Source organism: Lissotriton helveticus, chromosome 3_1, assembly GCF_964261635.1.
Source record: "Lissotriton helveticus chromosome 3_1, aLisHel1.1, whole genome shotgun sequence".
NCBI lineage: Eukaryota > Metazoa > Chordata > Amphibia > Caudata > Salamandridae > Lissotriton > Lissotriton helveticus.
Genome location: NC_136061.1, coordinates 377,137,107 through 377,151,838, shown reverse-complemented (window position 1 = coordinate 377,151,838; position 14,732 = coordinate 377,137,107). Strand labels below are relative to the sequence as shown.

The 14,732-nt window shown below is 45.7% G+C and overlaps 1 protein-coding gene across 1 annotated transcript in view; it reads right to left on the bottom strand.

Annotated features, from left to right (window-relative positions):
• Positions 1-14,732, bottom strand: part of SPAG5 (sperm associated antigen 5) — a 620,821-nt gene that overhangs the window by 337,435 nt on the left and 268,654 nt on the right. The window lies entirely within an intron of this gene.

Below are 14,732 nucleotides of genomic sequence, written 5' to 3'. Positions count from 1 at the left end.
AGAAGCAACGGTGCTTAACAGAACACGAGGAATTGCTGTGTCACATGCTTGTCCAGCCTAGGCTGCATGGAGGAGTATATACAATAAGGATCGGGGTGTGCCTAAAGAGGTAAGGCACAAGCGGAAAATATAGGTTAATGTAAGCCTACTGTAGACAATAACATTACATCCTAGTTTAAGCTAATTTCAACAGTTTTAATGGTAACCCCGTCCCACCTCGCAAAGTTGTTCAGTGCTCTGTTACATATACATTGTAAGCGTAAATGGAAGCCAGGAACGCAAGGTCTGTTAAGTGCGTGTAAACATCGTGACAGCGCCTTTATGTAAGCCTCCTGTACACAATAACATTACATCCCAGTTTAAAGCGAATTCCAACAAAAGCACGGCGGTGAAGGAGCGCACACTGTAGTCGTAACACTGTCCCCCCTCGCAAAATTAATACGCAGGAGTAGGCACTGTTGATCAGTAGCTTAATATAATGCTACAGCACGTGATAACATGTAAGGCCCCTGAACGCAATTACATTACGGCCCTGGTAGAAGTTTTCTGTTGCACTTAAAGCATTTTTTAATAACAGATGGGCCCTGCGCGCCCAGAAAAGTTGCCCTGAAAGCATGGCTGCGAAGAAGCGCACACTGAAGTTGTAACCTCGTTCCTCCTCACAAAGTTGGGGAGATGTGTTGTGGCTGCCTGCTGTTCATATGGCATCGCTGCTGTGGTTCCTCTGAAGCTTTGTCACAGCAACTTGTTAATTTATGTTAGTTAGAGCGCCCCAGGCCGTGACTGCATCTGTGGTAAACTTTGGCGTTAGGTGAACTTAATTTTATTGCAAGTGGGGGAAATGTGCTGCCTATGACTGCAGGAAATGTAAAGGAACTGGGTCGTAATTTTAAAGGCAGGACGCTTAGTATATTTATAATGGTGGTAAAAGGAGAGAAAAAGAGGGTAGAAAACAGAGATGGTGCTTAAAAGCAATGTGTAAGAGGATGAAAACTGTGCATACCGTTCGTGGTTTCGTTGGACGGCGGGAGAGAAAGGACCGGGCGTGTGAGAAGCAACGGTGCTTAACAGAACACGAGGAATTGCTGTGTCACATGCTTGTCCAGCCTAGGCTGCATGGAGGAGTATATACAATAAGGATCGGGGTGTGCCTAAAGAGGTAAGGCACAAGCGGAAAATATAGGTTCAATAGGCCAGGGCAAGGAAGAGTGAGAACCGCGGGCCAGATCGGTCAAGCGTGAGAGGACAAGGACGGAATGGTTGCCGGCTTGAAAGTAGATAAACAAGCTTCTGTGATCTGCGACACGGCGGGCAGGGGAGGGGGCGGAGAGGGGAGAGGTGCGACACGGCAGGCAGGGGAGGAGAGTAGGAGGAGGAGGGGGGAGGAGATTAGGGGAGGCACGGCCTAGCGGCCGTGCGCTTGAAAGTAGATAAACAAGCTTCTGTCATCTGCGACACGGCGGGCAGGGGAGGGGGCGGAGCGGGGAGAGGGTGTGAAAACAGCAGGGGCCTGGAGTGCGGCTGAGGGAACTGATGTGCACGCGCTTTTAAGCTCAATGCACATGCGCATTGAGCTTAAAAGTCACGGGCACTGCAGGGAATCGCCACGATTCCTTGCAAGTTAGTTAAAGAGTGGTTAAGCCCCAATAGTCACGCAAGCTCGATGCGCATCGACAGGCGAGACCTAAAAACTACCATTACAACACATTCCATTACAACGCATACCATTACAATGCATACCATTACAACGCATACCATTACAACGCATAATACTTTTAGGGCAACAGTAGGTAAAGTGTTGGATAGTGTAGGGGTAAAAATAACGATTCCCATATACCCCTAAACCCATACCCACCCTAATACGAAACAAATCTCCATTACTTACATTATAATGTGTTGTAGTGGCACGCGTTGTAGTGACATGCGTTGTAGTGACATGCGTTGTAGTGACATGCGTTGTAATGGCATGCGATGTAAAAGCATTTGTGTATTAAAGGTAGGTTTTTTCAATGTCTGCGTTGTAAAGGATGTTTCCCCTTTGGATAGTGTCTATATCGGAGCGTATAAAGTCTCTAGCCTCTGTAAGTACTGCTGTCAAGGCAATAGCACTGCCTGGGAGTCCTCCCAAACAAAGACTGTGCCTTAGTAATTTCATACCAATACAGTTGCCAAAGTCTGGCAGGATCTGCAACAAAATGGAAAGTTGGAGCGAGTCATGGCCAGCCTCGGAACAAGCTCTGAGTTGAACAATAGGAGTGGAGCCTGCTCTTTCGAGCGGGATCAGCACCGGAACTTGGAGCCAGCCTGGAGCTTGAAGTAAGACTTGTCGTGCTTCTTGTATTCAGCGATTACAGATTTGTCTTTCACACCCTGATGGCCTTCAGGTGCATCAGGGAGCATCTGTTGCAGAACTTTGAGTCTTGATTGGACCCGGGAAACCACTGGCAAACATCAGGGTCATTACCTGACATCTTTTTTCTTGCAGTTGTAGCATGGTTTGAGGCCTGTGGTGTTTGGAGTTGACACTTTCCTATGACAGTGACAGAAAACGTTTCAGGATCGCTAAGACACCGAAAAAAAGGTTTGGAAGTTGAGCTCTGCATAATTATTGAAGGGAGCAAAAAGAAAGGAACTGACATGCCACGCTGGAGTGGCATCCGAAGACAGTGTATAGCTACTACAGTGTTCAATGGCACCAACGGCTGGAGCTCGATTGCAATTGCTAAGAAATGTTTTGGGTCCAGTCTGAGCATCAGAGAAATTCAAAAGGTGAAGCACCTGCAATGGGAAATATGGCCTGATCCGGATGAAAATGGCCACTTGAGTGAGAGCTCCATCTCCCTATAGCCACATATCCTTCATAGAAATGGGCTAAGACTACCATGGATGCTTGAAAATACGAGGATTGGTCACTGGATCATGTAAGGACAGCAGATTAGTGCTCCAAAAAGTCTCCTCGAGTCCCTAGTGTACTGAAAATTGATGCTCTGATGCGACCGCCAGCGGCCACCATCATGGCCGCCCCCATCCGTGCAACGGGGCGAGCCCTGTGATCCAGGATCCATTACAGTCCCCAGGCTCACTAAAGAACAGGGGACGCCGCCTACTTCATTACCACAAAACAGAACCGAAAGTGAGTGCTCACATTTATTAAGTAGATCATTGTGGCGTGGACACCACTTAATAACTGAATGGCCTAATGTCAACTGGGTCAGGCCACAGTCCGAAGGTCACTGAGCTCACCCACGCCATAAGTGCAGATATTGTCATTACTACCATCAAGCATTCACTCCCCACACATCGCATCCACCAACAGTGCTTCAACCAATTTCTAAGCGTTTCACGCAGAGCGGGCCCCTAATGCTGATGTCCTACGTCTGAGACCGCCTGACTGCGCCAGACTGCCTGCCTGTGCACTGGCTCGATATCGCTCTCTACACCCAGCACCTGAACTTGCTCTACATATCGCCCTTGCGTTGCACAACCAGCTGCCCTTCATGCAGCTCTCTTCACCTGTATACTCTCTGCAACAGGCTGCAAGGCCTGCTCTGCTCTCAACCTGAGCTGCCGCAGATGCAAAAGTCAGCTCAGTCGCACAAATTAATGGGTGCGATTCGCTCGCCTTCTCACATAGCAAAGCCACTTTGCATCCAAAATCACAGCACGTAGCCCAAAACCAGGCCATCACCATAAACTAAATTGGTCTGGTCCATTCCAGTCCCATTCAAGTGATGTCATAGAAGACATACAGTCATACAAAAAGGGGAGCCTTAGTCATACAAAGAAGGGGAGCCTTTGACCCTTTGAACAAACAATATCCACCTGTATGGCGCCTTTTTGGGAAAAATAAAATTGGATTGGATCTACTGTGAACTGTTGAAAGTTGTGAAAGTTGCTGAGAGTTGTGAAGAACTGCTTGGTACTGTAATGATCCAAACCCAGCACCTACGTTTGTTTGCAAGCACAACAGGTGCTCCCCTGCTGGTCATTACTCCACCCGCTATCACTCCATTGTCACCATACAGGGCATTTTGCGAGAATATACAGGGCATATTGTGAGTTCTGCTTACACTGCCGGCACAGTACTGCGCATAAATTGTCAAAGGCACAAAACATGAACCGCACTACTCATCAGCTAAACATCATAGGAACTACTCTGAATAACAATCACCTCTGAATCTTGCACCACCTTAAACCCATGCCATACAAAATTTACTGCACGACTAAGGGTTTAAAAAATACACGCAGAAGAAATACTGTCTATAAACCTGCGGATGGCTTGTGCCCGCAAGAAGAACCTGCGAGTAGTGAGTACCTGCAATTTCATACAAGCAATAACTACCTCCAAGTAGTAGATACCGTTAATAAGCAGAAAATTGCCTGTATGATAACATCACCGCTCCTTTAAATGGGTGCCTCCATTAGCTCAGCTTCCATTTTCTGCAATAATCCTACATTAACCAGAGCAACCGAACGCCAAGATGGCTGAAAGGATTTGAAATCTACAACAAAAAGGACAACATCAAACCACCAACACCAGAATCTCCCATCAAAAGTAAAACTGAGTTCAAAGGCACGATGGACTCCAACCTCAAAAAACACTGATGTTCTACAACTTGCCCTACGCAAAATATTTAGCATAGATATAATGCAACAAGAAGTTGATGGAATGAGATCCGATAGCAGACAAATAAGCGATAAATTATCAGCAGCTGAACAGCACATTAGCAATCTGGAGGACAAATCTCTCACTGCAAAAACAGACTAGCTCCCTCCAAAAAACTTCAATCCTTGTGCAATGCCCCATTGCTGAATTGGAAGATATTAACAGGAGGGGCAATGTAAGATTATTTGGCTTTCCTGAAAACTGTGACAAACAACATGGCTCTTGCATCACCTTTCTGGAGGATTGGATTCTACATCATCTTTTGACAAAAGATTTGAGCTTGTTAGAGCACATCGGATTCCAACACGGCAATCTGACCATGATAATCCATCCGGTCCACCCAGACCGATAAATGCAAACTCCTCAGATACCAACACTTAGAACTGATTCTTGAATTTATTCGCAAACACAAACCTATCTCCTGGGAAGGCCACTGGATCATCGTCTCAAAAGATTACTCGCCAGATTTTGTGTAATTTATAAAGGTACAAAACCAAAACAGAGGGCCAAAGGGATCAATTAAAGACTCTCGAATCAAATCCCCCTTAATCAATTTGTCAATCACAAAGTAATCCGTACTCTATTCAAAAAGTGCCCCTAAATGTATGAACACTACAAGTCTCAGGTGCTCGAAAAATAGAGTACAAAAGACAGACAGAAAGGGTTTGTATAGAAGACAGGGTCAAGATGCAGAGAGAAAGAATCCTAAAGGATGATTGGTGTCCCATCATTGAAATGAAATTTAATGAAATGAAAGAAGGATTTATAGAGTGCATGGCTGCCCGGGAGCGTCCCGCTGGTGAGTGAGCTGGCGAGAATGGAAGATGAGATTTATAGGAAGAGCCAGGTTTTCAAGAGCTTGCGGAAGGCAAAAAGATAGGATTCGGCGCACAGTGTCAGAGGCAGGGAGTTCCACAGCTTTGGGGCATTGTAGGAAAAGAGGCGGTCCCCTGAGCGGGCCCTCTTGATTCTAGGGATGGAGGCAAGGTGAAGGTGGTCCGACCGAAGATTTCTGGAAGATTTGTGAGGTCTAATAATATCTTTTAGGATGGGGGGTCCCTTGCCATAGAGAATTTTATGGGTAGTGCAAAGGGATTTGAAGTGTACTCTCTCCTGGATAGGGAGCCAGTGGAGCGATCTTAAGGCGGGTTTTGCTGAGCTCCTGTTGTTAGTGCCGGTTAGCAGCCTGGCTCCAGAATTTTGGACGACCTGTGGTGTGCCGATGACTTTCTTGGGGGCCCCAAGGTAAAGGACGTTACCATAATCCAGTCTAGATAGTAGGAGGTCCTGGATAAGGAGCTTCCTGGAGTCACGGGGGAGGAGAGGCAGGATTTTGCGGATGGTCTGGAGGATACAATAGCAGGCCCCCACAGTCTTCCTGGCTTAGGTGTTAAACGTAAGGTTCTTGTCAAGCCAGATTCCCATGCTCTAAATATCTTGTTTAGGGGGAGGTGCGGGTCCCATACAGGGCGGCCACAGAGTCTTGGGTAGGAAGTGAGATTGATTGCCCAGTACAAGAATCTCGGTTTTATCACTGTTAAGTTTGAGATGTGAGCGGTCCATCCAGTGGGTAATGTCTTGAAGCCAGGAATGAAGGTTATCGGGTGGGTGGTCCAGCTCGCTCAAGGACACAACGAGCTGAGTGTCGTCAGCGTAAGTCTCAAGTTGTACACCGTGAGGGGTCACTATTTTCTCCAGGGGGGACATGTAAACATTAAAAAGTGTACGGCTCAAGGAGGAGCCTTGGGGGACACCGCAATGCACGGGAGTCACGCGGGATCTGAAAGTTCCCTCAAGCACTTGAAAGGATCGATTGTGGAGAAACGATTTCAGCCAGGACAGCGCGGCCCCGGTGATTCCCAGTCCGTTAAGCTGGTGGATCAGGGTGAGATAGTTTACAGTGTCAAAGGCTGAACTCATATCCAGTAGGATCACTGCCACTGATCCTCCTGAGTCGAGGATCTTTCTGGCCTCTTCCACCACCGCGATCATGGTGGTTTTGGTGCCCTGGCCCGGACGGAAGCCCGTCTGAGAGGAGTGGAGTAGTCCATTGGCTTCCAGGAAAGCTGAGAGCTGTTGATTGATGAATTTTTCAGCCACCTTGCTAATTCCGGGCAGTAGTGAAATGGGCCGAAAATTACACAGCTCAGAGGGGTCAAGGTGGGTTTTTTTTAGGAGAGCTATTACAATAGCTCTTTTCCAGCTCGGGGGAACGATGCATTGTGACAGAGAAGTGTTCATTAGTTTGACCATCGGGGAATTTTAGAATGTGTGGTGGAGCTGGGTCCAATGGAGAGCAGCTTTTAATAGATTGAAAAATGGGAGGAAGAGTATCCTCTATAATGGGAGAGAAAGAATTTAGGTAGCAGTCCATTTTCCGATGCGCAATGGTTAGTGGTTCTGAAGGACAGTCTGATGTATTGGGGGGGAGAAACTTGAGAATGTTTTGAATTTTGTCGTTAAAGAAATCGGCCAGATCATTACAACGATAGCCGGGGAGGGGGGGGGGGGGACGACTTTGAGGAGCTTTTTCACAATGCGGAAAGTTTCGTTACACATTACGTGCCCAGTGTCATCATCTGGGATGCCAAACAACTTTACTTTGCCCTACCTCCAACTCGGAGAAGGAGAAAAGAAACAAGTTGTATCCTCTTGTAGAATTCTTTACAGGAGAATAGTGTAAGAGGGAAAAACTCTCTTATATAATGGTGCAGTGCAAGATAAACAAAAGCAAAATGTGAGTTAAAATAGGATGTACAACGGAGACTGAGAGTATCGAAAGCTCTCTTAATTCTGATCTCGCAGATGTATTCCGATCTAAAAACAGTGAGAAAGTGATTCAAGAGCAGTTTAAATACGGCACTGCTCTTCTGCTCGACATGTTTCAACTTACGGGGCCAAACTCCCTAGCTTTCTTCAGGACCTTAATGCTTCAAAAAAGCTTTGTCACTGTCAAAAAGTAATTTCTTATACATACTGTTTATCAAAGTCACATGATATGTAATCCAATTTCAAATCCTGGACATGATGTATCTGACATCTGAAAAATAAGTGAAGAAAAAACTGCATCTCTCTTGGCACCAGCGTTTGTCAAAGAGGCCCCGCTCTGTGGACAGAATCATCCGAAGTGTAGGGAAAAACATAATTATTGAAAAAGCAGTTATCTAGAGAAAACCTTGTTTTCTCTAGATTCTGTGTCAAATAACAATAATTGTAGAATAAAGTGTATAACGAAAAGCAGAAACAACGTTTTAGTACTAGTGTCTCGCTTTGTCTGCGGACAAATGGCGCACGAGCCACAGGGATAATAGCCTTGAACTTTTGGTAAGTCCCACAGCGTGGTCTCTCGTTGTTTCTGACTGAGGTCTGGTGTGGACCAATTTATCCTTGAAATTCATACTTCTTTGTGGCTCGTGCGCCATTTGTCCGCAGACAAAACAGACTAAGTCTATAGACATTGGAAGCTCAAAACCATAGATGCAACGTAGTTTCACGAATTGCAACAGTGATAATTTGATATACATAATCACATGCCCATGTAATTATAGATATGTGGGCATGAACGAGGAAAGTCAAGTTATGGATGCTAGAGCATAAGAGCACTTTTAAGTGCAAAAAGAGAGCGACGAGATTGACCAGACACTTTGTGGAGCAAAATCATAAAGCTGAAGACTTTAACTGGATGGTGCTGGAGAAACCAAACATCCCTCCACACATCAGTGACATTTCCAATTTTTTCTTCATACGAGAACAAAGATGGGTCTTCAGATTGTCAAGTGACATTTCAGGTCTCAATGAAACAATACCATGGGTGTCATTTTCGAGAAAATAAAATAAGCTATTCTCACAAAATTGAGCTTAAGTCTGCGCTCACACGGAGTCTGTCTCTATATTTGTATCTTTTATTTTTTCTCTCTTCTTTTAGAGTTTGTGGCCCTCTAGACACAAAAAAAATAGGTACTGACATGGACATTGAGTAATTGCAAAAGTTCACTTATGAATAGATAAGAGGATATATATTAGACCACTATGTAACGAGTATATACGGTCCAGAGTATCCTAACCATTAGAAGATTTATTGTGACAAGTCCATTTGTTTCTGCAGTACCATTAAAAATAGAAAATAAAAATAATAGAACTAGGAACAACTATTTGAGACGTAACCGTCAAAGAACTACATATCCCAAGAACAGCGATGATGTTCTATAGTTCATGACGAAGTGACCACGTTAGTATGCGAAATACATAATCTGGTAACATCATTAGACACCTGTAAACACGGCTAGATGTGACAAAGAAGAAACAATACACAAATTAAAGACAAGACTCTTTATGAGTATGGATTTTTGTACTTAGAGTAGCCATACAGGACGAGAATCTTTTGAGAACTACAGTTCCCAGTACCTGTGACGACTATTTGTAGTTCGAGGCGGACTATTTAATAATGCATAAAAAACCATGCAAATGGAAAACATCAACGTATACCAGACGATGTAGATACACAATGATGCGCCATACAAAAAAGACACTAGTGTAATTCACAACGGATTATATGATGATCGTTAGTGGACTACATATTCCACTATTATCGACAGCATTTGGTAGTTCACGATGACGTCATCAGTAGACGCCGTAAACAACTAATTAGTGGCACTCAAGAGCGTTTGCCAATATTTATATAAAGAGGGATAAGTTGATAGTCCGTTACCTCTACCCCAGCATTGTCCCAGCTGGAGGCAACGACGGACCGGTAAGGGCGATGCTATTAGATTTGTCGAGTTAAAATCCCCGTTACGATTAAATAGCGCGTTTGTCACAAGATAATCTTCTGCGTTACTCTGCATGGAGTGAAGTTTAACTGATACACAATTTTTTGAATTAACAAAAGCGCACCCGCAAGGGAAACATGGCCGGGTAAGGGCGACGCCATTAGATTTGTCGAGTTAAAATCCCCGTTACGATTAAATAGCGCGTTTGTCACAAGATAATCTTCTGCTTTACTCTGCATGGAGTGAAGTTTAACTACTATAAAGACTTTTTAAACTAACAGAAGCGCATTCGCAAGGGAAACATGGCAGCAGGGGAGATCTACGATACATTGCCCCACCACATACACACAATTATACAAGCAAGACACCAGTATTAAAACGTTGTTTCTGCTTTTCGTTATACACTTTGATCTACAATTATTGTTATTTGACACAGAATATTCCGTATTTAAAGATAATCAGAGTGGGTATTATTAGAATTCATCAATCGTTTTTATAAGAAGACTCACATTGTAAAATAGATAGAATTATGTAGTATATGGCTCATATGCTACATCGCTAACTGGCCATGAAATGGGTTAAGAATTTCACAGACTACTAAAATTATGTAGGAAAAGTCCCTGTTAGTATACACACATGGACCACCGTTATTATCGTTAGAAACAATGTTTTCTCTAGATAATTGCTTTTTCAATAATTATATGTTTTTCCCTGCACTTCGGATGATTCTGTCCACAGAGCGGGGCCTCTTTGACAAACGCTGGTGCCAAGAGAGGTGAGGTCTAATCCTCGTGGTGCACTGGTACGTTTACCATTGCAAAGTTGTTGAATGAATGTGGCTTTTAGTTTGATAGACAAGAGATGCAGTTTTTTCTTCACTTATTTTTCAGCTGTCAGATACATCATGTCCACATGGAGGATTTGAAATTGGATTACATATCATGTGACTTTGACAAACAGTATGTATAAGAAATGACTTTTTGGCAGTGACAAAGCTTTTTTGAAGCATTAAGGTCCTGAAGAAAGCTAGGGAGTTTGGCCCCGTAAGTTGAAACATGTCGACCAGAAGAGTAGTGCCGTATTTAAACTGCTCTTGAATCACTTTCTCACTGTTTTTAGATAGGAATACATCTGCAAGATCAGAATTAAGAGAGCTTTCAATACATCCTATTTTAACTCACATTTTGCTTTTGTTTATCTTGCACTGCACCATTATATAAGAGAGTTTTTCCCTCGTACACTATTCTCCTATAAAGAATTCTACAAGAGGATACAACTTGTTTCTTTTGTCCTTCTCCGAGTTGGAGGCAGGGCAAAGTAAAGTTGTTTGGCATCCCAAATGAGGACTCTGGGCACATAGTATGTAATGATGGGACACCGATGATCCTTTGCGGATTCTTTCTCTCTGCATCTTGACCCTGTCTTCTATACAAACCCTTTCTGTCTATCTTTTGTACTCTATTTTTCGAGCACCTGAGACTTGTAGTGATCATACATTTAGGGACACTTTTTGAATAGACTACTAATTTATAAAGATGTACGATAGATGTCATAAGATCGGGGATCTTGCTATACAGTTAGACCATTATACTGTTAGATGCTAGCTGATGTCTCTTACGTCTGACAAGATGTAATACTGAGATGTTGATGCTAAGTGATGTTGTGGGATGTTATGTACATTCTATGCCAGTATATCTCCCCAAATATTGCTGGCACAGATTCTGTTGGCAGAAGCCTCTATAGGCATCGCCAAGCTCTCAACTTTCCACCCGCTCATCTAACAAATGATTTCTATGCAGGTAGATTCTCCAGGACCCAATAAACGGCAATGTTACGGATGAGATAGTTGGACTGGATGTCATAGCGTCTCACAACGACACTTGATTGTTGTACAACTTAAGGTAGTTATAGTCCATAGTTTTTCAATGTTTTTACACACTGCCTATAAAGGATATAGCACAACTCAACTTCACCCCGTCACATTCATCTCCTGATTTTCCACTGTTAACTGACTAAGATAGTAGCTTACATGACAGCCCTCAAGAACGCCACCCGCAAACACCACCAGCTGATCCGCACCACCAAAAGGTCATCCTTCAGAGAACGACTGTACAACAACACCCACAACAGCAAGGAACTCTTTAACATCGTGAAAGAGCTCTCCAACCCAAACGCCAGCAACAACGACATCACGCCTTCTCAAGACCTCTGCAACTCTCTGGCCACCTTTTTTCACCATAAGATCGTCGACATACACGACAGCTTTGGCGCTCAGAACTCGTACCCCACCACCGAACCTGTACCCCACCACCGAACCTACACCCCCCACCACCACCCTGTGCGCCTGGACTCAGGTCAGCACGGAAGATACCACCCACACGATGAACACCATCCACTCGGGCGCCCCAGCCGATCCCTGCCCACACCACATCTTCAACAAGGCCGACTCCATCATCGCAACCAAACTTCGGGACATCATCAACAACTCCTTCATATCCGCCACCTTCCCGGAGAGCTGGAAGCACGCACAAATCAGCGCCCTGCTGAAGAAACCCACCACAGACCCCTCAGACCTCAAGAACTTCCACCCCATCTCGCTCCTCCCCTTCCCTGCAAAAGTCATCGAGAAAACCGTCAACAAACAGCTGACAGCCTTCCTGGAGACGAACGGCTCCCTCGACCCATCGCAGTCCGGATTCCGAGCGAACAACAGCACCGAGACCGCCCTCATCGCAGCCACCGACGACATCCGGACCCTGCTGGACAACGGAGAAACCGCCGCCCTCATCCTGCTCGACCGTTCGGCCGCGTTCGACACGGTCTGCCACCGCACCCTGACAACCCGCCTCCGCCACGTCGGGATCCAAGGAAAGGCCCTGGAATGGATCACCTCCTTCCTCTCCGACAGAACCCAAAGAGTCCGTCTCCTGCCCTTCCTCGCAGAAGCCACCAAGATCATCTACGGCGTACCTCAAGGCTCCTCGCTCAGCCCCACCCTCTTCAACGTCTACATGAGCCCCCTCGCAGCCATCGCACGCAAGCACAACCTCAACATCATCTCCTACGCCGACGATACCCAAATGATCCTCTCCCTCACCAACGACCCCACCTCCGCCAGAGCCCGCTTCCAGGACGGAATGAAAGACATCGCAGACTGGATGAAGCTTAGCCGCCTGAAACTGAACTCAGACAAGACGGAAGTCCTCATCCTCAGCCCATCCATCTCCGCCTGGGACGACTCCTGGTGGCCCCCTGCTCTGGGCCCCCACACAAGCCCACGGACCACGCACGCAACCTGGGATTCATCCTTGACTCCTCCCTCACGATGGCCAGGCAAGTTAACGCCGTTACCTCCTCCTGCTTCAACACACTCCGCATGCTCCGTAAGATCTTCCGCTGGATCCCCACTGGAACCAGGAAAACGGTCACCCAGGCCCTCGTCACCAGCCGTCTGGACTACGGGAACGCCCTCTATGCTGGGACCACCGCCAAACTACAGAAAAACCTCCAGCGCATCCAGAACGCCTCAGCACGACTCGTCTTGGACATCCCCCGACACAGCCACATCTCCGCCCACCTGAGGGACCTGCACTGGCTCCCCATCAGCAAGAGGATCACGTTCAGACTCCTCACCCACGCACACAAGGCTCTCCACGACTTGGGCCCCGAATACCTCAACAACCGCCTCACGTTATACACGCCAACCCGCCAGCTCCGCACGGCCAGCCTCGCCCTCGCCACCATCCCACGGATCTGCAGAACCACCACCGGAGGAAGATCCTTCACCTACCTGGCGGCAAAGACCTGGAACACCCTCCCCACCCACCTCCGACTCACCCAAGACCATCTCTCCTTCAGGAAGCAACTAAAGACCTGGCTTTTCGAGCAGTAGCAGCTCCCCCCCCCCCTCAGCGCCTTGAGACCCTAGCGGGTAAGTAGCGCGCTTTACAAATGTTCTTGATTGATTGATTAATAACCTACCGAGGTGGCCCTCTTCTGTCAATAAGTATCAGTTCTCAACCCCATTGTTGGCTTATTGGTGTACTTATTGGTGCCCTGAACTCTCTTTAGCCTGTTATTCGAATGCCTCAAAATACATCGCCTACCATCCTTAGCTCACTATCATCCTTGAGCTGAAATTGTGGGGGATTGAAGATGGTTAGTCTCCTCCTTTGGATCCTATGCACTGCCTATTACAGGTCACAATTTCTAAACAGTAATCTTTCCTTTTAAAACCGCTTCACTCCCATATGTCATGGCAATACTGCGAAAAGGCGGCTATATGATTTCCATGATCTACGGCAAGCTCAGACCTATGTCTACATTACTTTGTGAACCCACACGATAGAAATGGCAGAAGGACTAGACGCAAGATGGCCTACGCCAGCCCTTAGGGATCAATTAGCATAAATAATGGTCCTCCCAATGCACCAAAAAAATAACCCTGAATCTTGCACAAACCAAACAATTTATCCTACTTAGAACATATTATCCTCCATACCGAACTGACTTTAAACGCTGGGCCTATTCAACAAGGATTATTGCTGGAGCTACAATGCACCACTTGCAGATCTCCACTATATGACTGCCCCTTGTTGCACAACTTTTGGGCTAAAGTCCATGACAGTATTGAAGATATTTCACAGACTAAGCTCCCTAGGACCTTTTCGTTTTCCGTCTGTGGAACCTTCAAATCCCTCATACACTACAGACTTACAGCGAGAAGATTTACTATTAATTGACTTATTATTTACTCTTCCCCACAAAACCATCCTCTCCACCTGGAAGTCATGGGGAAATGCCTCTAATAACACCTGGTGGGAGTGGTTAAGGTACATTAGGGGCGCTTACTCCATCATTTCTTCACAATACCCTTGAATCTCTGTCAACAAGGCTCTATGGAACAATCATTATAGATACCTGGAAGTAATTAACCCCCTATAGGCTTCTCTACCATCTCTTGCAGAAACAATCCAATTGAGACCTCACTATGCTGGTTCATACTTATACCCCAACCTACTGCGCTCAGCTCCAGTCACTTCCTTGAATGACAGACAGGATCCATATTCCACTATAGAGAGAAGGTCGGTCATCACCACTTTTTCTCACCTCCTTCCTGTCACCTTCCCTCTCCTCCTCTCTCTCTTTCGCTCTTATACTTTCTCTTCTTCCTTTCTTCCTTTAGTTCCCATGACATGGTTGCACAAGAGTAATACTCTGCCCTAGTTGAGCTGAACCAATGGCTTACTGTTTATCAACATTACCTTGTAAACTATGCAACTGTAGTCAGCTATTGA